The 23,610-nt window shown below is 46.2% G+C and overlaps 1 protein-coding gene across 6 annotated transcripts in view; it reads right to left on the reverse strand.

Moving 5' to 3' along the window:
- Positions 1-23,162, reverse strand: part of GJC2 (gap junction protein gamma 2) — a 57,927-nt gene extending 34,765 nt beyond the window's left edge. For 2 of the 6 annotated variants that reach the window (XM_039365271.1, XM_039365264.1), the window contains exons 1-3: positions 22,535-23,162; positions 21,173-21,243; positions 17,499-17,624 (exon numbers count right to left, since the gene is read on the reverse strand). The gene's annotated coding sequence lies outside the window, so the exon portion shown is untranslated. Of the gene's footprint in view, positions 1-11,384; positions 11,533-13,446; positions 13,596-17,498; positions 17,625-21,172; positions 21,244-22,534 lie in introns of those variants that run through there. The other 4 variants (XM_039365269.1, XM_039365265.1, XM_039365268.1 and 1 more) reach the window with 4 other exon arrangements.
- Between the last annotated feature and the right edge of the window lie 448 nt (positions 23,163-23,610).

Genomic DNA, 23,610 nt, shown 5'->3' on the forward strand with positions numbered 1-23,610 from the left:
TATCTATCTATCTATCTATCTATCTATCTATCTTATCTATCCATCCATCCATCCATCCATCCATCTATCTATCTATCTATCTTATCTATCCATCCATCCATCTACCTACCTATCTACCTATCTACCTACCTACCTATCATCCATCCATCCATCCATCCATCCATCCATCCATCCATCCATCCATCCATCTATCAGCTATCTATCTATCTATCTATCTATCTATCTATCTATCTATCTATCTATCTATCTATCTACATCAGCGGTTCTAAACCTGTGGGTCGCGACCCCATTTGGGGTCGAACGACCATTTCACGGGGGTCGCCAAAGTCCTGGAGTTTTTCCTCATAAAATCCTTGTGAAACGCAGTCCGGCATTTTTTTTTTTGTTTTTTTCCTCTTTTTCATGAGCTGTGCTACTCCCTCTTATTCTATTGGCTTTTGAAAGCCAATAGAATAGACTCTATTCAAGAGAGTGTATTCTATTGGCGTTCAAAAGCCAATATTCTATTCAATATTCTATTCAATAAGTCTATTCTATTGGCGTGCGCCCTCGGCCTGCCCGGTGTGCACTCCAGCCGCAGGAGAAGAGGTGGAGCGTGCGCGCCAGAGAGAAAAATAAAAAGTGAAAGAGAGAATAAGAGCGAGCAAACCCCACCCCTCCTCCTACCCCCGCCTGCAGGGAAATACAGGTAGTCCTCGACTTACGTCCACATGGTTGGGGGTCACGGCATTAGGAAGATTGAGAACCACTGAACTATATCAATGATGGCAAACCTTTTAGAGACCGAGTGCCCAAAATGCAACCCAAAACCCACTTATTTATCACCGGGTGCCAGGTGGGCGTGGCCCACTGGGTGGGCGTGGCTGTGATGGTCATGGCAGACTGGATGGATGTGGCCAAGGTGGGCGTGTCACCTCGATGTTGCTCATGGGGAGGGACGCCTGTGCGGGCCGGGCAGGGTTGGGGGAGATCCAGGGGGTCTTTGGCAGGTGGAGCGGTGGGCAGAAGGCTCATCCTGCGGGGTGAGGCGAGGCAAGGTGAGACAGGGCTGGGGTGCCATTGTCACAAGACAAGGAGAGGCAGGGGCCGGGGCGACTGTTGTCTGACACCATCGGCCCCCACACACAGAGGCCAGCGAGCACATGGGGGCCGACAGTGTCTGTCAGCAGCCACAGCTTTCTCGCCCCTCAACTGGCGCACTCTGGGGCTTTGCAGCCCGCCACCAGAAGTTCAGAGAAGCCACCTCTTAGCTGGGCAGACAGCTGACAGCTGAGGAGGCGATGCAGTGGGTCGTGCCCGGGAAAAGGAGAGCATGCGAGGCCAGGAGGGATGGGATGGGGGGAGGGAAACCAGCCATGCTGGGATGCATCTGGCCACGTGGGACCTTGGCGAGTTAGTGGGTGGCTGGTTGAAGAGGGACAGTTTCCATCTCTGAGGCATGGTGCGCGTGCCCACAGAGAGGGCTCTGAGTTCCGCCTCTGGCACACGTGCCATAGGTTCGCCACCACTGGCCTATATGTGTTATCCATCCATCTGTCCATCCATCCATCCATCCACCTACCCACCCAGCCAGCCAGCCAGCCAGCCAGCCAGCCAACCAGCCACCCACCCACCGACCCATCCATCCATCCATCCATCCATCCGTCCGTCCGTCCGTCCGTCCGTCCATCCATCCATCCATCCATCCATCCATCCATCCATCCATCCATCCATCCATCCATCCATCCATCTATCTATCTATCTATCTATCTATCTATCTATCTATCTATCTAATCTGTTCTGGGCCCAGTGCTCTTCAACATCTTCATCAACGATTTGGATGAAGGGATAGATGGGGAACTCATCAAATTTGCAGACGACACCAAACTGGCAGGAACAGCCAACACTCCAGAAAACAGGCTTAGGATACAGGAGGATCTGGACAGACTTGAACACTGGGCACTATCTAACAGAATGAAATTCAAGGGTGAAAAAAGTAAGGTTCTACATTTAGGCAAGAAAAACCAAATGCACAAGTACAGCATAGGTGGCACCATGCTCAATAGTAGTAACTGTGAGAGGGACCTCGGAGTCCTAGTGGACAATCACTTAAATATGAGCCAGCAGTGTGCTACAGCTGCCAAAAAAGCCAACACAGTGCTGGGTTGCATTAACAGAGGGATAGAATCAAGATCACGTGAAGTATTAATACCACTTTACAAAGCCTTGGTAAGGCCACACTTGGAATACGGCATCCAGGTTTGGTCACCACGATGTAAAAAAGATGTTGAGACTCTAGAAAGAGTACAGAGAAGAGCAACAAAGATGATTAGGGGACTGGAGGCTAAAACATGTAAGGAACAGTTGCTGGAATTGGGGGTGTCTAGTTTAACGAAGAGAAGGATGAGGGGGGACAGGATAGCACTGTTCCAATATCTCAGGGGCTGCCCCAAAGAAGAGGGAGTCAAGCTATTTTCCAAAGCACCTGAAGGCAGGACAAGAAGCAACGGGTGGAAACTGATCAAGGAAAGAAGCAACCTAGAACTAAGGAAAAACTTCCTGACAGTGAAAACAATTAATCAGTGGAACAACCTGCCTCCAGAAGCAGTAAATGTTCCAACACTGGAAGTTTTTAAGAAGAGACTGGACAGCCATTTGTCCGGAATGGTGTAAGGTTTCCTGCCTGAGCAGGGGGTTGGACTAGATGACCTCTAAGGTACCTTCCAACTTTACTACTACTACTATTATTATTATCTATCATCTATCCATCCATTTATCCATCCATCTGTCTGTCTGTCTCTCTATCTAATTTATCTATCTATCTAATCTATCATCCATCCATCCATCCATCCATCCATTTATCCGTCCGTCCGTCTGTCTGTCTGTCTGTCTGTCTATCTATCTATCTATCTATCTATCTATCTATCTATCTATCTATCTATCTAATCTATCATCTATCCATCCATCCATTTATCCATTGTCTGTCTGTCTGTCTGTCTGTCTGTCTATCTATCTATCTATCTATCTAATCTATCATCTATCCATCCATCCATTTATCCATTGTCTGTCTATCTATCTATCTATCTATCTATCTATCTATCTATCTATCTATCTAATCTATCATCCATCCATCCATCCATTTATCCATTGTCTGTCTGTCTGTCTGTCTGTCTGTCTATCTTTCTTTCTATCTATCTATCTATCTAATCTATCATCTATCCATCCATCCATTTATCCATTGTCTGTCTGTCTGTCTGTCTGTCTATCTATCTATCTATCTATCTATCTAATCTATCATCTATCCATCCATCCATTTATCCATTGTCTGTCTGTCTGTCTGTCTGTCTGTCTGTCTATCTATCTATCTATCTATCTATCTATCTATCTATCTAATCTATCATCTATCCATCCATCCATCCATTGTCTGTCTGTCTGTCTGTCTATCTATCTATCTATCTATCTATCTATCTATCTATCTATCATCCATCCATCCATCCATCCATTTATCCATTGTCTGTCTGTCTGTCTGTCTGTCTATCTATCTATCTATGTATGTATCTGTCTCTGTCTGTTTGTCTGTCCGTCCGTCCATCCATCCATCTATCTATCTACCTATCTATCCATCCATTTATTCATCCATCCATCCATCCATCCACTTACTTACCTACCCACCTACCTACCTGTGGTCACATGATCATAATTCGGACGCTTGGCAAGTGACTCGTATTTGTGACGGTCATAGATTCCCGGAGTCACATCATCCCCTCTTGCGATAAGCAAAGTCAACGGGGGAAGCCAGATTCACTTAACAACCCATGGGACTAACTTCACAACCGCAGGATTCACTTAACGGCCGTGGCAAGAAAGAGGGCAAAATGGGGCCAAACTCACTGAACAAATGTCTCGCTTAACGACAGAAAATTTGGGTCATAAGTCAAGGACTGCCTGTATCCAAGACAGGAGGCGATTCAGACTTGAGTGACTGTGAGCAGGGATTGATGGTCCCGTAAAGGGCATAACTGGCGTACAACCTTCAGTTGTGCAAGGGCGTAACAAACACACAACTTGCAGTTGTGCAGGAATTGTGAGTCACGCAGGGGGACTCCCTGATTTGTGCCAGTGCATCCAAGGTCAGAAATGGCAAGTTTCTGTGGACCAGAGAGAGGGAAGACGTGTTTTTCTCGCAGTTGATGAAGGGAAGATGACATTTGCAAACTTCTGCAAGTTTTCCAATGGAGAAAAAGCAGGCAAAAGAAAATTTCCCCCGCAGAGGAAAGGGGGGGGGGTCTGCATTCACCATTTGGCCAAAAGGCAGAAACATCGTCTGATGACATGTGAAAAAAAAATGTTTTTCTGGAGCTGAAGCTGCTTCTAGCATGGAAAAATGTCATGTGCTCAGCCTATCTCTGGTCCTTGCTGGTTCTCCCCCCCCCCCCCAGGTTGAGAGGCAGAAATCTTGAGCAGTGGGGGGGGGGGTGTTCCAGAAGGCTGTGGCGCATGGTGTGCAATGGCAGATGGCTGAGGGACTTTGCTGGACTTTGCTTCCTTTGGGTGTCTTAAATAATATGTTTTCGTTAGAGGCTTTATAGAAGAGGTAAAAAGAAACATGAAAAAAAGAAAGAAAGAAAGAAAGAAAGAAAGAAAGAAAGAAAGAAAGAAAGAAAGAAGGAAGGAAGGAAGGAAGGAAGGAAGGAAGGAAGGAAGGAAGAAAGAAAGGAAGGAAGGAAGGTAGGGGAAGGAGGGAGCGAGCGAGGAAAGAAGAGAGGATGGAAGAAAGGAAAGGAAAGGAGGAAGAAAGGGAAGAAGGAAGAAAGGAAAGGAAGAAGGAGAGGGTGAGAGGAAGAAAGAAAAGAAAAAACAGGAAAGAGGAAGGAAAGAAATGGGAGGGAGGGAGGAAAGAAGAGAGGATGGAAGAAAGGAAAGGAGGAAGAAAGGAAAGAAGGAAGGAAGGAAAGAGGAAGAAGAAGAGAAGAAAGAAGAGAGGGTGAGAGGAAGAAAGGAAAGAAAAAACAGGAAAGAGAAAGGAAAGGAAAGCAAGGGGAGGGAGGGAGGAAGAAAGAAGGAAAGAGGAAGAAGACAGAGAGAAGAAAGAAGAGGGTGAGAGCAAGGAAGGAAAGAAAAAACAGGAAAGAGAAAGGAAAGGAAAGGAAGGAAGGAAGGAAGGAAGGAAAGAAGGAAGGAAAGAAAGCAAAAGAAGTAAAGAAAGGAAGGTGAAAGGAAAGAACAAAGAAAGAACAAAAACAGACAGGAACTTCCAATTTGCTTCGCAAGAAAAATAAATACAATTATAAAAGTATCTCATGCCACGATTACCTAAACAAAACGTTCCTTTTCTCTGTGGTCCACGTTTTTCTTTTGTGACGCTCAAAACCACAAATCACCTTTTTTTCCCCTGCCCCATGCAAAAAATCTGGAAGACGTTTCCACAAATTTGCTTCCTTCAGGAGAAGAAATATATGTCCAAAACATGCATGTTTATTTCTCTTGAGTGCCTGTAGCTAAAAATCGGTCAAGGCTAATCCAGCTTGCCTGTGCTTCTCACATTTGCAAGTCTCACAATGTTAAGATTCTTTTGCCTGCAGATTTGTGTGCCTGGTTGTGTCGTGCTTCCCCAAAGAAACGCATTTTCCTTTCGCCTGAATTCGACACGCTGGGAAACACTCATGACAGCCTTCGACTTAACAACCATTTGTTTACTGAAAACGTCCTTTGCGCTGAACCACGTTTGCCATGGGAGCCTGATGTGAAGATCCATAATTACAGATAGTCCTCCGCTTACGATGGTTTGTTTAGTGACCGTCCGAAGTTACAACAACACTGGAAAAAGGGACTTATGACTTGTTTTTCAAACTTACGACTGTTGCAGCATCCTCAGGGTCACGTGACTTCGGGCCAATCACCAGAAGACGGTGAGTTCTAGTTCTGCCTTAGGCATGAAAGCCAACTGGATGACTTGGGGCCAATCACCTGATAAAACTCAGGCGCTTGGCAACTGACTCATATTTATGACGGCCGCTGTGTCCCAGGGTCACGTGATCCCCTTTTGCGATCTTCTGACAAGCAAAATCAATGGGGAAGCCAGATTCACTTAACAATTGTGTTTCTAACTTAACAATTACAGTGATTCACTTAACAACAGTGGCAAGGAAGGTCTCAAAATGGGGCAAAACTCACTTAGAAGCTGTCTTGCTTAACAACAGAAACCTGGGGCTCAATTACAGTCGTAAATCGAGGACTACTTATATATATAATGCCCAGGGAGAGCATATAGCGCAGTGATGGTGAATCTTTTAGAGACCGAGTACTCAAACTGCAACTCAAAACCACTTATGCATTGTCAGGTGCCGGGTGGGTGTGGCCCATTGGCTGGGTGTGGCCCATTGGCTGGGTGTGGCCAATTGGAGGGTGTGGCCCATTGGGTGGGCATGGCTGCGGTGGTAACGGCAGATTGGGTGGGACTAAATAGTTCAATCAATCAATTCCAACTTGGCGAGATCTTTTTTTTCCCGCGAGGTTGAAATTGACTGATTGATTGAACCTTTTTTTTTTTTTTGCACACGGTGGCGGAGGCTTAAAGCAAAAAGGTTTTATAAAACCCAGCTGAAGGCCTAGGACTGGGGCGACAGCGCACGTGCCCACAGAGAGGACTCTGAATGCTGCCTCTGGCACCTGTGCCATAGGTTCGCCACCACTGATATAGCGTATTAAAATTACACAGACCAGTTCATAATTTGCCTAAAAACGTCAGCTTTCCTAGGCAGTCTATGCAACGCCAGCTGTTTCACAACTTGCTGGTAACAAATACAACCCTTGTCTTAACTTTCCATCTGATGTTCTGGTTCAAAGAAAGGGGTGGGGCTCCAGGGAAAGAAAATGGGGCCAAATGAGCAACAGCTGACTTGACGAATTCATGGTGCATAATCCCGGGATGATTTACGGAATAGAAGGAAGAATTTCTTTCCATTCTGATGGTTTTCTGTTGGGGAGGGGGCTCTTACCCCATCTATAAAGGAGGCACCAGCAAAGCCCACCCACCGTTTAATTCCCTCCTTCGCACATGCATCTGGGTTTCCCATGACTCGCACCACATCCAAGTCAGATTACCTGGACATTTTTCGGTTCAGGGTGACACCATCTCAGGTTTCAAAACTTTCCTTTTCCCTTTCCTCTTGAGGCTAAAAATTATCCCAGTATACAGGTAGTCCTCGACCTATGGCCATAACTGAGCCCCAAATATCTGTCACTAAGCGAGACAGTTGTTAAATGCGTTTGGCCCCACTGGACGAGCTTTCTTGGCATGGTTCTTAAGTGAATACCTGCAGATGTTAAGTGACATGGGACACGGCGACCGTCATAAGTGTGAACCACTTGCCAAGCAACTGAATTTTGATCATGTGATTGCCCCAAGTCACCCAGTTGGCTTTCATGCCTAAGGCGGGACTAGGAGTCGCAGTCTCCTGGTAATTGGCCCAAAGTCACCCAGTTGGTTTTCATGCCTAAGGCGGGACTAGAACTCGCTGTCTCCTGGTGATTGGCCCAAAGTCACCAGGTTTTCGTGCCTAAGGCTGAACTAGAACTCACTGTCTCCTGATGATTGGCCCAGTCACCAGGTTTTCGTGCCTAAGGCCCGACTACAACTCCCCATCCCCTGATTTCTAGCTTGATGCCTTAACGACTATTCCAGTGATGGCGAACCTTTTAGAGACCAAGTGCCCAAACTGCAACCCAAAACCATTTATGTATCGCTGGGTGCTGGGTGGCCCACTGGGTGGGCGTGGCTACAGTGGTCATGGCAGACAGGTGGGTGTGGCCAAGGTGGGCGTGATCACCTCAATGTTGCTCGTTGGGAGGGACGCCTGTGGGGGCCGGGCAGGGTTGGGGGAGATCCAGGGGGTCTCTGGCAGGTGGGGCGGTGGGCAGGAGGCTCGTCCTGTGGGGTGAGCAGAGGCAAGGCGAGGCAGGGCGGAGGTGCCATTGTCGCAGGGCAAGGCGAGGCAGGGGCCGGGGCGGCTGCTGCCTGACACCATCGGCCCCCCGCACACAGAGGCCAGCGAGCGCATGGGTGCTGGGATGCATCTCGGCGAGTTAGCGGACAGCTGGTTGAAGAGGATGGTTGCCATCTCCGGGGCATGGCACGTGTGCTCACAGAAAGGGGTCTGAGTGCCACCTCTGGCACGCGTGTCATAGGTTCGCCACCACTGGGCTAGACCAAACTGTCCCTCTTTTCCTTCTTTTCTCATTTTAGTTATCTTTTTCTCACTATTAACTACCCATCACAGATCTTTTTGAGAGGCCCAGCAGGATATCATAAGGAGGATATTAAAATAAGGGATAAAATGGGGACTTTTGACTGATTTCACCGGTTGTGAAACTGGCAACTTCCCCTCCCCAGATGCAGAACCAGGATGCAGCTGCTGGGTTTTAAAGCTGAACACAGAATAATAGAAAAAAAATAAAAAATAAAGTATAGAATGAATAGCCCTGCATTTGCACCCAGGCCGTTGTGCATCTGCATGGGATGTGGACGCCTGTCCATCTGCTTCAAAGTCTTTGTGACAAAAGAAGGTAAAATTCTGGGTCACTGGAAAAAGTCGAGGGGTTAACGGTTCTTGCAAAAAGGAAATAACATCAATGCTATTGTCCTCTGTGGGAAGAGAGCGCTGGTGAAGATCCCCAGAAAGATTTTTTGTTTTTTTGGCAATTCTTCCAGGTGGGAAGAATTCGCTTGCGTTGCTCCATCATTATCTCCTGTGTGGAGGGATCTTCTTGAATAAAGACGTGCAGTCTGGACTACGAATCCATCTTCCTCCAGACCTGGTGGAGGTCAACTCCCAAGGAAGGGATCCAACAAATTCAGAGGAAGCAGATTGGGTAAAAATAGTTGAGTCACCTGGGGTAATATAAAAGCCTGGGGGAGAAGGAGGAGGAGGATTGTGGGGTCCTTGATGCTCTCTGAGCTTGGTGGTTTTCTTGCAGATCTTTCAGGACCCAGCTAGGGAATGTCATCAGTGATAGAAGACAGCTGGGTTTGTGGAGAGGAGGAGAAAGGAAGAGGAGGAGGAGGAGGAGGAGGGGAGAAGGAGAAGAGGAAGAGGAGAAGGAGGAGGAGGAGAAGAAGAGGAGGAGAGGGAGAGGAAGAGGAAGAGGAGAAGAAGAAGAAGAGGAGGAGAAGAAGAGGAGGAGAGGAAGAGGAGAAGAAGAGGAGGAGAAGAGAAGGAGGAGGAGAAGAAGAGGAGGAAGAGAAGAGAGGAGAAGGAGAAAAAAGGAGAAGAAGAGAAGAAGAGGCAAAGAGAAGAAGAAGAGAGAAGAGGAGGAGAAGAGAAGGAGGAAGAGGAGAAGAAGAGGAGAAGAAGAAGAGAGGAGGAGAAGAAGAGAAGGAGAAGGAGAAGAAGAAGGAGAAGGAGGAGAAGAGGACAGGAAGAGGAGGAGGAGGGAAAGAAGAGGAGGAGGAGAGGAAGAGAAGAGAAGAGAAGGAGGAAGAGGAGAAGAGAGGAAGAGGAGAAGGAGGAGAGGAGGAGGAGGGGAAGAAGAGGAGGAGGGAAAGAAGAAGAGAGAAGGAGAAGAGAAGGAGAAGAAGAGAAGGAGGAGGAGGAGAGGAAAGAGAGGAGAAGAGGAGGAGGAGGAGGAGAAGAGGAGAAGAAGAAGAGAGGAGAAGAAGAGAAGGAGGAGAGAAAGAGGAGGGAGGAAGGAGAAGAGGAGAAGGAGAACCCTCACAAACATTCACAATGGGAGAGGCACAGAAAGTTATTTATTTACATCTCACTATTATTTTTACAAATAAAGTAGTGAACATTTCGACACACACCTTCTTCCTCCTCCTATTTTCTCCGCAACAACAACCCTGTGAGGTGGGTTAGGTTGAGACAGAAGAAAGGGCCCAAAATCACCCAGTTGGCTTTCATGCGTAAGGCGGGGCTAGAACTCCCCGTCTCCTGGTTTCCAGCCTGGGGCCTTCAACCACAAGCATCAGTTTCAACTTTTTTACTTCCCAGCTGGCCTCTCTCAAGCTTTGGGCAGAAGAGACAGAAAAAGGATGCCAAGAAGAGGAATAAAAGGAGAAAAAACTAAACTGTTCTTAAAACTGAAAAATAGTTGCGAAAGGGAAAAAAATGGAAGCCTAACTTGCTCTCAAAACTGTGGCCTCTCTCTCCCTCCTGCCCAGTCTCCCAGACAGACAGTCCTCGACTTATGACCACAACCGAGCCCAAAATTTCTGCGGCTAAGCGAGACAATTGTTAAGTGAGTTTTGCCCCATTTTACGACCTTTCCTTGTCACGGCTAGTAAGTGAATCGCTGCAGCTGTTAAATGAGTCACACGGTTGTTAAGTGAATCCGGCTTCCCTATTTGACCTTGCTTGTCAGAAGGTCGCAAAAGGGGTCCATGGGACCCCAGGATTCTGCGACCGTCATAAATACGAGTCAGTTGCCCAGCGTCTGAATTTGGATCCCGTGCAACGGTTACGTGAAAAAGGTCATCATTTTTTTCAATACCGTTATAACACTGAACGGTCACTAAATAAACTGTTGTTTATACAATCCTAGGATCTCCTTATAGTGCCCCATCCAAGTGCTACAATTACTCCGCTCAGCAAAATAAACCAACAGTTGGTGAACAAAGAACCATCTGGAACAAATAGACAAAATGAGAAATCTAAAAAGTCTTTATCTGGATTTTGGCAAGGTTCCTGCTAAGAAAATCTTCAATTTTCTTAACAATTTAGAAGGGGCTGGCCATTGCTTCCCCAATCTAACATCCCATTCTGTGATCTCCTAGTGGTCTCCCCTCTCAATACTGCTCAAAACTAACCTGCTTTAGCTTTCTTGAGTTGAGCCTAGCTGGGCTGAGGTGCTATCTTTCCAGGTTCGATGTATGGACGAGGAAGACAGGTGGAAAGAATACAAAAAGAGGTAATGAAAAAGTGGAGAGGACAGATCCTCAGAAATTTTCAAAAAAAGGAAAACTGAGAGCAATCGCCACCTTGTGGTGCCTGAAGGAAATACAGACAGTCCCCGACTTACAACCAAAACTCAGCCCAAAAATTTCTGTGGCTAAGCAAGACAAATGTTAAGTGAGTTTTGCCCCATTTTACGATTTTTATTGCCACGGTTGCTAAGTGAATCCCTGCCGTTGTTAAATTAGTCACACGGTTGTTAAGTGAATCCGGCTTCCCCCCCATTGACTTTGCTTGTCAGAAGATCGCAAAAGGGGACCACGTGACTCTCCAGGACACTGAAATCGTCATAAGTATGAGTCAGGTGTCAAGCACAAATTTAGATCATGTAACTATGGGGTGATGGTTGTAAGTATGAGGAACTGGATGTAAGCCCTTTTCTCAGGGCTGATGTAACTTTGAATGGTCACTAAATGGATGGCGTAAGTTGAGGACCCACTAAACCGTACTTACAATGTGCCACTCTCCAGAGAGCTATTCAATCTCCAGAATGAGCTAGATGTTGTACAGGAAGAATCAGTCCTCCTCCTCTTCCTCTTCCTCCCCCTCCTCCTTCCTTCTAGCACTGATGATGTTTCCTAGCTGGGTCATGAAATGTCTGCAAGGAAACAGCCAAGCTCAGCATCAAGGACCCCACATTATTCCTCCTCCTCCTCCTCCTCCTCCTCCTCCTCCTCCTCCTCCTCCTCCTCCTCCTCCTCCTCCTCCTCCTCCTCCTCTGCTCCTCCTCCTCTGCTCCTCCCTGCAACCCCCCCTTCCTTCTAGCACAGATGATGTTCCTAGTTGGGTCACAAAACGTCTGCAAGAAAACCCCCAATCTCAGAGAATACAAGGAGCCTACAGTCCTCCGCTCCTCCTCCTCCTCTCCACAACCCCCCCCTATCACTGATAATGTTTCCTAGTTGGGTCACGAGACGTCTGCAAGAAAACAGCCAAGCTTTGAGAGAGCACCAAGGGGCCTTTGAATCACTTTTACTCTCTACAAAAGTTTGTTCATTTCTCATTCCTTTACTTTCACACTTAACACAATTTAGCACCACCAGTTTTCTTTGTTAAAATGCCCTAAGGATGAAAATAAACACCAATCTCTTTACCCTTAAATAGCACACACATCCTCATATTGCATCATAATTACAATTCTTGCATTGCTGCACTAATGCAGTGTTATAATTTATGATTTATTATAGTATTTATAATAAAAATAATTTATTATAATTATTACTTTGCACTGGCTTAAACGAGAGGAAGCATCAATCTTTCACCTTTAATTGGCCTACACGTGCAGGATTTACAAGTATTTATAATTATTTATCATTTATATTTTTGTTTATAATGTTGATTATAAAAATAATTTATAATTATCATAGGCTAATGCAGTAATTACATTACAGTTGATAAAATGCTTCAGATAGGAAGAAACTTCAAACTTTTACCCTTCATTGGTACACATGTTATTTATAATTTATATTTTTTGCTTATAATATTTATAATAAAAATAATTTAAAGATAATTATCATACACAAGTACAATATACAATAGTTATATTACATTTGCTAAAACGCCCCCGATTGGAAGTAACATTGATCTTTTATCTTTAATTGGTACACATTTAAAACCTATTTATGTTTTTTGCTCGTAATATTTATAATAAAAATAACTGATGATACTTATCATACGCAAGTATCATAATTACATGGCCTTTGCTAAAATGCTCCAAAGAGAGAAAGCAACTTCCAGCTTCATTTATCTTGATTGTTTTATTTTTTGTTTATATTGTTTATAAAATTAATAATAAAAATAATTGATAATTATCATACGCAACTACAACAACTACAATAATTGCATTGGCTAAATTGCCCCAGATAAGTAGAAACTCCAAACTTTTTCGAACTTTAATTGGCACACATTATTTATAATTTGTATATCCGGGGTTTATGAGTTTTACAACAAAAATACTTTATCATATGTAAGTCGAATTGCATCTTGAACTGACTATCTGGCAAATTCAGCCACTGAAATCTAACTCAGCTCCACACTCTTACACACACACACACACAAACATACAAACCACAAACGGTTCACCGATTTGTGCAAGAGAAAATACAGGACTTCCAGCCAATCAAAAGGGGTTACAAATAGTGTGCAGAAGTACCAAATTAGGACTGAAAACTGAATTCAGATCTCAAAAATGCCACCAATGCTGGCCTAGGAACACAACAAATGCCCCAAGGAAAAAAGCAGAAAAGAAATTTGCACTCTCGTTTTCCCTATTTTTGCACTCTTCCTCCAAGGAAAAGAGCTCTTTTTTTAAAAAAAAAAGTTATGTTCCAGGATCCAACCTACGAACAAAAGAGGATTTTTTTTTTTTTTGCAAGACTACGCAACTTGCAAAACGCTGGCTCAGAAGGAATTTGCAAGGCGTTGCAAAATTGGGAAAAAGGGGGGAAAAGGGAAGGAAAGAACAATGGAAGGAAGGAAGGAAAGAAAGAAAAGAGGAAGGAAAAAATGGACGTACTAGAAATTCTTTGGAGATCTGGAAAAGTTTTCCATCTTCCCCACTCTTCATCTCTGCAACGGCTTCTTCTTTGCAGCTATTTCTCCATTTTTTCCTTCCTGCTTTCCTGTAGTCTGCTGGGTCCTTCCTTCCTCTCCTGCCTGGGATCTGGAGATTTTGCACAAGGAATGAGACTGCCCTCCAAGGAGGGGGGAGGGGTGGGATTGGGGACCCCCCCCACTTCCAAAGAAAGGGGGCAGAGAAGGGCAGGGGATGCATTACCCCATCCAGTCAGCTGCCACCCCCAGATGACCTTGGTTTTCTCCCCACACAGGGGGGAGCATCAACTCCAAGGCTCCCAGCAAAGCAGGAGTTTTCTAGCTGGACAATTTGGGGTGCACTTCAAGTCCCAGAATTCCACAGGCAGCAGGAGTGGACTTCAAGTCCCAGAATTCCACAGGCAGCAAGAGTGGACTTCAAGTCCCAGAATTCCACAAGCAGCAGGAATGGACTTCAAGTCCCAGAATTCCACAGGCAGCAAGAGTGGACTTCAAGTCCCTGAATTCCACAGGCAGCAGGAGTGGACTTCAAGTCCCAGAATTCCACAGACAGCAGGAGTGGACTTCAAGTCCCAGAATTCCACAGGCAGCAGGAGTGGACTTCAAGTCCCAGAATTCCACAGGCAGCAGGAGTGGACTTCAAGTCCCAGAATTCCACAGGCAGCAAGAGTGGACTTCAAGTCCCTGAATTCCACAGGCAGCAGGAGTGGACTTCAAGTCCCAGAATTCCACAGACAGCAGGAGTGGACTTCAAGTCCCAGAATTCCACAGGCAGCAGGAGTGGACTTCAAGTCCCAGAATTCCACAAGCAGCAGGAATGGACTTCAAGTCCCAGAATTCCACAGGCAGCAAGAGTGGACTTCAAGTCCCAGAATTCCACAGGCAGCAGGAGTGGACTTCAAGTCCCAGGACTCTCCAGCCAGCATCTGGGTTTTATCTCCCAGAATCCTCCAGCCAGCATTCCCAGGGTCCCAACTCCCAGAATCCCCCAGCATATGTGGGAGCCAATAACCAGAATTCCCAAAACAGCCTGAGAAGACTTCAACTCCCAGAATTCCTCTGCTGTCTGGCAAATTCTTGCAGGTTTTTTTATTTATTTCTTGAAATTAAGTAGATTTAAATGCTCACCCAGCTCACAAACAATCGCAGCCCAGGCAATTGGGGATTCTGGGAATTGGAGCCCAGGTTCCCAGGCTGGGGGATTCTGGGTGTTGAAGTCCACACATCTTCAATTTCCAAGTTTGAAAAACATTGCTGTGAAATGTGACTTTTAGCCAAGTGCTCCCAAGACGGAGGGGCCTTTTTCAACCCTGCCATGCCGTCCCCGTAGGAAAACACAAACCCCCCATTTTGAAAAGGGGAGTACTACAGTTCCCATCACCCAGATGTTTGAAAACCTATATGCTATCATTCTGCATCCTTGTTCAAGCCAGAGTTAGCAAAAGCACGCTTCTGAAGCACTTAACAATTCTCCAGAAAAGGACTTCAAATTATATTATTATTATTGATCATCGCACAGTCAGCCAGATGTTCAGACTGGATTTGGCATTTTGTCTACCCATCGAGTCCTTAGCCAGGACTACTACTACTACTACTACTACTACTACTACTACTACTACTACTATTATTGATGATTGATCATCGCACGGTCAGCCAGATGTTCAGACTGGATTTGGCATTTTGTCTACCTATCGAATCCTTACCCAGGACCTGGGATAGGCAGATGTGGATGTTTGATGGTATTACAGGTATCGTCGCAGGATGGAAGCAGTTCCTAGTAAGGCCGCCTTTTGCAATTGACTAATAGCGAATTTGTCAATGCCAATGGTGTTCAAGTGGTGCTCCAGTTGTTTTGGGATTGCACCCAAGGAGCCTATGACTATTGGTACTACCCTTGCTTGCTTTTGCCACAGTCTTTCTATTTCTATTTGTAGGTCTTTGTATTTTGTTATCTTCTCCAGCTCTTTTTCGTCTATTGTTGCTGTCGTTGTTGTTATTATTATTATTATTATTACAGGTAATCCTCAACTTACAACCACAATTGAGCCAATTATTGCTAAGCAACACAGTTAAATGAGTTTTTGCTTCGTTTTACGACATTTCTTGCAGCGGTCCTTAAGTGAATCACTGCAGTTGTTAAGTCAGTGACACGGTTGTTAAGGGAATCCGGCTTCCCCATTGACTTTGCTTGTCAGAAGGTCGCAAAAGGGGATCATGTGACCCTGGGTTGCTGTGACCGTCATAAATGTGAACCGGTTGCCACAGACGTCTGAATTTTGATCGCATGACAGCTATGATCGCCATTTGCAAACTTCCCAGCCCGTTTCCAACATGCAAAACCCATGGGGGAAGCCAGATTCATTTAATGACCATGCAATTCATTTAACAACTGCAGGGATTTGCTTAACAACCACCGTGGCCAAAATGGTCGTAAAATGGGACATGACTCACTTAAGAACTGCTGTGCGTAGGAATGGAAATTCTGGTGCCACTCATGGTCATAAACTGAGGACTACCTACACCAAGGGAGAACAAGGGTTCCCAGCGCTGAACATGCAGGTTTTCCAGGCTGAGAACGAGGGAAATTAATTAATCTACCAGGATATTAATTCGATGGTTTAATTCCATTTTTTTCTAAATTCAGCCTTGATGGCCCTAAGACAAGATCACAGCAAGTCCACGCAGTTCACTGATTCACAAAATCATCACAATCACAATTCTGAGCAACGCGAGACTCAGGACCCATCCCTGCAGATGACCGTTGCAGCATCCCCATGGTCACATGATTAAAATTCGGACATCCGGGGATCATGTGACCTTCTGACAAGCAAAATCAATCAGGAAGCCAGATTCGCTTAACAACTGTGGTGATCCACTTAACAACTGTGGCAAAAACCTCATAATGTCAGTCACCAGTCTCTTTAATAATAATAGTAAAGTTGGAAGGGACCTTGGAGGTCATCTAGTCCAACCCCCTGCTCAGGCAGGAAACCCTACACCATTTTGGACAAATGGCTGTCCAGTCTCTTCTTAAAAACTTCCAGTGTTGGAGCATTCACCGCTTCTGCAGGCAGGTTGTTCCACTGACTCTTAACAACCATCCTGCTTACCAACAAAAATTCAGTTCCCAATTGACGTCGTAATCTGAGGACTATGTATAACTAATTTTTTTAAAAAAACAATTGTTTTTAAAACCAGATCTTTCTCAGAGGCGACCTTATCCCCCCCCCCCCACATGCTATTGCAAATGGGAAACAACATTAAAATGTATTTTGGGGCAGGAGCAAGTCCAGCAGGCACCAAACCATAATGCAGCTTGGCCAATACAGTCATAAATCATGACGGTCGTAAAACGGGTCAGGCCTCAAACACCAAGAATCATCTGGCTGAAAAACAGTCCCCTTGCAACAGAATACGCCTGCCGAATGAGACTTTCTTAGCAAAAGCAGAATACAGAATAACAGAGTTGGAAGGAACATCAGAGGTCATCTAGTCCAACCCCCTGCTCAAGCAAGAGACCCTACGCAATTCCGAACAAGCAGCTGTGCAAATCTCTTCTTGAAGACCTCCAGCGATGGAGCATTCACCTCCAGAGATTGTGGGTGCTCCAACATTGGAGGTTTTTAAGAAGAGATTGGACAGCCATTTGCGCTTAGTCTAATCTCATTTCTGGGCAGGAGGTTGGACTAGAAGACCTCTAAAGTCCTTTCCAAGTGTCTTATTTTGAGAAGCAGGAGAAGCAGGAGCAAGGGAGAAGGGTTTCCTGCTTGAGCAGGGGGTTGGACTAGATGACCTCCAAGGTTCCTTCCAACTCTGCTATTCAGAGAGGAGGAGGAGGAGGGGAGGAGGAGGAGGAGGAGGAGGAAGAGATTGGACAGCCATTTGTCCAGAATGATATAGGGTTTCCTGCTTGAGCAGGGGGTTGGACTAGATGACCTCCAAGGTCCCTTCCAACGCTGCTATTCTATTCTATTGTACTTACTGCTTCGAGCAGCCAAGCCAAGCTTTCCATACCTTTCGCAGATAGGGGAAAAAAAAGGTGGTCCTTGCGTGTGTCTCTCTCGCCCCCTTTTGTTTCTCTCCCCCCTCCGACACAAATGGGGCTCTTGTGCGGCACGACTCGAACCAGCGTCTTCACCCCTGACAGGAAGAGAAAGGCAGAAAGAGGAGCAATTCATGGTCCTTTGGACGCCCCTCTCGTGGGCTTGCACTGCCAGGCACCAGGAAGCCATCAGCTTGCCTCGCCTTTACAAAGAGCTCCATTGTTGTGTCTCTCGCACAATGTTGTGCACTCTGGATTTCTGGGTTCGAAGTTGTGGGTCACTTCCCCCTCCACCCCGTGGGGACACTGTTGCCTCCTAGGCCAGGAGATGGGGGGGGTTCCTTTAGGAAAACCCCCCCCAAAGGAAAACACCCCAAGCAGAACGAGTTTTGAAAAAGGTTTAGGTCGGGTGCAGTGGAACCACAACTCCTGCACAACTGCAGGTTGCATGCCTGTTAAGCTTTTTCCGGGACCAACAATCCCCAGGGCCAAGTCACTTCCAGTTTTGACTACAGGCAGTCCTCGACTTACGACTACAATTGGGCCCAAAATTTATCTTGCTGCCGCAGTCATTAAATGAATCACTGCAATTGTTAAATTAGTAACGCGGTTGTTGAGTGAATCTGGATTCCCCATTGACTTTGCTAGTCAGAGGGTCATAAAAGGGGATCACACGATCCTGGGGACACTGTGACCGTCATAAATATGAGTCAGTTGCCAAGCATTTGAATTCTGATCACCTGATTATGGGGATGCTGCGACGGTCATAAGTGTAAAAAAATGGTCCTAAGTCCCCTTTTTCAGTGCTGTTGTAATTTTGAACAATCACTAAATGAACCGTTGTAAATCGAGGACTATTTATACATGCATCTGAATTCTGATCAGGTGATCGTGGGGATGCTACGACGGTGGTAAGTGTGAAAAATGGTCCTAAGTCCCTTTTTTCGGTGCCAGTCACTAAATGAACCGTTGTAAGTCGAGGATGACCTGAAAAGGCAACCTCTGGGCATCTGTCCAATGCTTTTTCAAGGACACAAGTAGTCCTTGACTTATGACAGCTGGAACCGTCATTCTCATTGTTAAGCTGCCTTGATCATTCCTGTTTTGAAGAACGTGATGCTCCAATATTTCAAACCTGGCCTTTGAAGATGGGTGGACCAAGTCCCAGAATGCTTAGCAAAGAGCCAGCAGAGCAGGGAATTCTGGGAGTTGAAGTCCAAACAGCTTCATGTGGCCTAATTTGAGACAGAGAAACTTAAGAGCTTCTTCCGTGCTCTTAATTAACACCCCACACCCGAAATGCAGGAAGTCCTCACTTACAACACTTCATTTAGTGACCATTCGAAGTTACGACGATACCGAGAAAAGGGGCCTATGACCGTTTTTCACACTTAATGACCATTGCAGCCTCCCCATGGTCATGTGATCAAAATTCGGCTGCTTGGCCACTGATTCGTATTTATGACAGTGTTGCAGTGTCCTGGGATCATGTGATCCCACTTTCTAACTGGACAACCGTGTGAGTAACAACTGCAGAGATCTGCTTAACAATCAAAGCAAGAATGGTCGTAAAATGAGGCAAAACTCATTTAATAACTATCTCGATTAGCCACAGGAATTTTGAGCTCGTCGTAAGTCGAGAACTACCTCGACTGGCATGGTATAGGAGACTTTTTTTCTTAAGAACAACCAGCAGCATTAAAATCTGGATTTGGGGCCTTTTTCTCATTCTCACAACATTCCTAAGTGACAACACAGATTGCGATTGTGCAAAAAGCTACCGAGGTAAGCCAGAATCGCGAGCAATCCAGATGTGGCTCTCTCTGGGGTGTGCAGAGGCTCCAGCTGCTGACCCCTCCTCCCCGGGGGAATCTGCCTTTCCACCTTTTCTGTTTGTGACAGATTTTGTACATTTTTACACAGAAAGAAAGAAAAAAAAACACCCAGTGAAGAAACTCACAAAGAAACCCACAAAGAGACACAGGTTTTTCTTAAACCAGGTTTCTCAACCTTGCTGACTTTCAGATGGGTGGACTCCCAGAATCCCCCAGCTGGCAGAAATCAAGTCCCCCTTACAGATAGTCCTTGATTCATGACCAATCATTTAACAACCTTCTCAAGTTACGATGGACACCCCAAAGCTACTTACAACCATTTTAATGTATGTTGTTGTGTGTATAGATAAATGACAATAAAAGTTATCTTATATTATCCAGATCTCATATGCAAATGGCTACACATGCACACACAAACACACACACACATTGTCTCCCCCCTCCCCCCCCTCTCTCTCACACACACACACACAGGTGCTGTCACATGACTGCCTTTCAGGCACTTAGCCAGTGATTCACTTTTAAGATGGGTTCTAGTATTCTTTTAGGATGTTTTTTACCAATTTCCAGCCATTTGTGACAAAAAGTGTCTATAGGAATACACTGATTCACTTAACAACCGCCGCAGACATAATCCACTCATGTGGGTGTCCTTGACTCGTCATTCATGATGGAAATTCTCATCTCCAATAGGGGTTATAAGTTATGTAATCACAGGGAAAACATATTTTTACTAGTACAGGTTCACCTCAACTAAGAGCAGTTCATTTAGTGACCGTTCAAACTTACAACTGCATTTAAAAAAGGGACCTGTGACTGTGTTTCACCTTTACGTCTGCTGCAGCTACAGTCACCTGATCAAAATTAGGACACTTGGCAACTGACTCATATTTATGACGGTCACAGAGTCCTGGGGTCGTGTGATCCCCTTTTGTGACCTTCTGACCAGCAAAGTCAACGGGGAAGTGCAGATTCACTTAACAACCCTGTCACTAGCTTTAACAACTGCAATGTTTCACTTAACAACTGTGACAAGAAAAGTCATAAAATTGGACCAAACTCACTTAACGGCTGCCTTGCTTAGCAACAGAAATTTTGGGTCAGTTGTGGCCGTAAGTTGAGGACTACCTGTAAAGGGAATAGCAAAACTTGAAAAAGCAGCAATAAAAAATATAAAGAATTCCTTGGTGGTGTCCCATCCAAGGACTGAGTTCAGCCAAGATTGGTCATGTGCTGCCCCCTGGTGAAAGCAGGGTGTAATTTTAGTACACATTCTTTATCTCAATTATTCTTAAACTACAGGTAGTCCTCGCTTTACAATCATTCATTTAGTGACCATTCAAAGTTAAAATGGCATTGAAAAAAGTGAATTGTGACCATTTCTTGCACTTATGACCGTTGCAGTATCCCCACAGTCATGTAATCAAAATTCGAATGCTTGGTAATTGACTCATATTTATGATGGTTGCAACGTCCTGGGGTCACATGATCCCGTTTGGCGACTTTCCGATAAGCAACGTCAATGGGGAAGCCAGATTCACTTAACAACCGTGTGACTAACTGCAGCGATTCACTTAACAACTGTGGCAAAGGAATTCATAAAATGGGGCAAAACTCATCTAACAACTGTCTCACTGAGCGACAGAAATTTTGGACTCAGCTGTGGTCCTAAGTTGAGCACTCCCTGTAATGAATATTTCACCATCATCCCCCGACGCTACTCTTTGGACGGACAGGTGAGCCGAGTGCGAGAGAAGATGGGGGAGAAGATTGGCAGTCTTCCAACAGTTCCAAATAGATCATCCACTAACCTGGACCAGGCCAGGATTTGTCAGCAGAGAATCAAGCCAGGTATCCAAGAGTGCAGCTTTTTTTTCTGGTTCTGGAGAAAAAAAACAAAATAAAGGAAATTGTCAATCAAATAATTTTTCTGTGAAAGGGGGTTGGACTAGATCAGGGCTTTTCAACCAGTTGTACGGGTACCCCCTGTGGTACATGGGCACCTGGCAGGTGGTACGCGAAGATCCTAGAAAAGGTAGTGGGGGGGGGGAATGAGCTGAACAGGTGGCAGCACCGCATAAGCCTGAGCGATAAATGGCTGGAGCTGCAGGGCTGTCAGGGCTCAGCGGAAGCGCCAGGATCAGCGCCAGGCTCCAGCTGGAGCTCAGCACTGATCCTGGTGCTTCTGCTGAGCCCAGAAGAAGTGCCGATCAGCTGGAATGTTGCAGCCTCTCCAGGGTCTTGTGATTTACATTCAGATGCTTGGCAACTGATTCATATTAATGATGGTCACAGTGTCCGAGGGTCATGTGAAGTGACCAAAACCTGCTGCAACCACCCAGCAGACGGGGTGGGGGGTGGGGGGGGTGTGGTAAAAACCAAACACCCCCCACCTAACCCCCGCTCCAATCCTCAACAGAAACACTCACAACAATGGAAACCTCGGATAGGAGGAAGAGCGCCGCTGGGCGGGTAGGCGTCTTGCTCGGCTGTGGCTTGGGGGGGCACATTTTTCAGTGCCATTGTAACTTCGAACAGTCACTAAGCGAACTGTTGTAAGTTGAGGACTATCTGTACTTTATCACTTTTTTCCTTTTGGGGGGGGGTCATCAAGTTTTTGACACCTTGCTAGGCGAGTGGTGGCGCTCGGATGTTGCCATATCCTAAAAGTGGTACAATGGGTGAAAAGGTTGAAAAGCCCTGGACTAGATGACCTCAAGGGATCCTTCCAGGTATAAGATTTAGTTTCTACATCAATGCAATTGCCATCTCCTAGATTTTTTTGTGGCACAATAAATGTAAGATATGTACGTTACCAACCCATTTATATCCGTCCTCCCAGGTAAAGATAATTCTTGACATACATCCATTCGTTTAGTGACTGTTCAAAGTTAGAACGGTACTGAAAAACCTGAATTATGACCACTTTATTCACGTTTATGACCATTGCAGCCTCCCGGTGGTCACGTGATCAAAATTCAGATGCTTGGCAATGGAAGTCCCTTCCTTTCAACAGGTCGTGAGAACGCAGCATGGGGAAGGGACGCGTATCTAGGACTTGCTTGGCTGCTCGCAAACGCGACTCTTTAGCTGCCCCTGGAGGAAAGACACATGATGGCTCCGGAAAAGCCCGGAGACGGCCAGGTTTTTCCTTCCCGCCGGGGCCCACTCACCTCTCGGGTGCTGCTGCCCCCGTTCAGACGACAAGCGGGCTGGGTCTGGGCTGGAACAAAAGCCGGCCCGGTTTAGACAGCACCCCAGTCTGCCAGATGTACAAAACAGCCGAGGTACGCCGGCTCGTCTTTTTTTTTCGTACCGGAGCCGGTTAGGAGAGCCACATGCACGCTCAAGGATGCACGTCTGAATGCAACCAGCCGTCCCTCTGTCTCCCGGGTCTGCCAGGCAGCGGGTACTCGCAGCAGCTGCAGCCGATGCAACGGTTACAAACGCCGCGGCTCCGGGCGCGCAATTGCGCGCACATCCAGGCCATGGAAACTCCAGGCTCTGGAGCCCAGCCAGGGCGGGCAGACACCCCGCGGAAGAGGGGGCCAGCTTGGGACGCCCCCTCCGGAGAGAAAAGGGCCCGTCCCGGGACGGAAGAGCCGCCTCGGCTGCCTGCTGGGACCGCGCAAAACGCCGCGCAGGGAACGTTTCCAAATGGGTTTTGCACCGCGGGAATCCGAGGTTGGGGTGAATGTTTTTGGAGAGGAGGGTTGGATTGCGCTCTCTCACTTCCCTCCGACCCTTCCTCTTTCCTCCCTCCCTTCCCTTTTCCTTCCTTCCTTCCTTCCTTCCTTCCTTCCTTCTTTCTTCTCTTTCTTTCTATCCCTTCCTTCCTCTCTCCCTCCCTTTCCTTCTTGCCTGCCTTTTTGTTTTTCCTCCCTCCCTCCCTTTCCTTCCTTTTTCTCTTCCTCTCCCTCCATTCCTCCCTTCCCTTCCTTCCTTCCTCCCTCCCTTTTCTTCCTCTCTTTCTCTTTCTCTTCCCCTCCCTCCCTCCCTCCCTCCCTTCCTTCCTTTCCAATCTACTCTTCTTCTTCTCCCCCCCTCCCCACCTCCTTGCTCACCCTGAAAGTTTGCAAAGTTTTGTCCTTATAAAGCCTGGCCTGCTTACATTCGCACCCACCCTTGTGCTCTGGATGGAGGGAGAGGTTCACAAGATTGCGATTGTTGCTTGAAGTTTTAAAGCAAAGTTGTACCCGGATTCCCAGCAATTAGAACTGGGAGAAACTTAAATTTGCATTTAGGCATG

The sequence above is a fragment of the Crotalus tigris genome, unplaced genomic scaffold (assembly GCF_016545835.1).
Source record: "Crotalus tigris isolate CLP2741 ecotype Arizona unplaced genomic scaffold, ASM1654583v1 scf7180000020019.1302030, whole genome shotgun sequence".
NCBI lineage: Eukaryota > Metazoa > Chordata > Lepidosauria > Squamata > Viperidae > Crotalus > Crotalus tigris.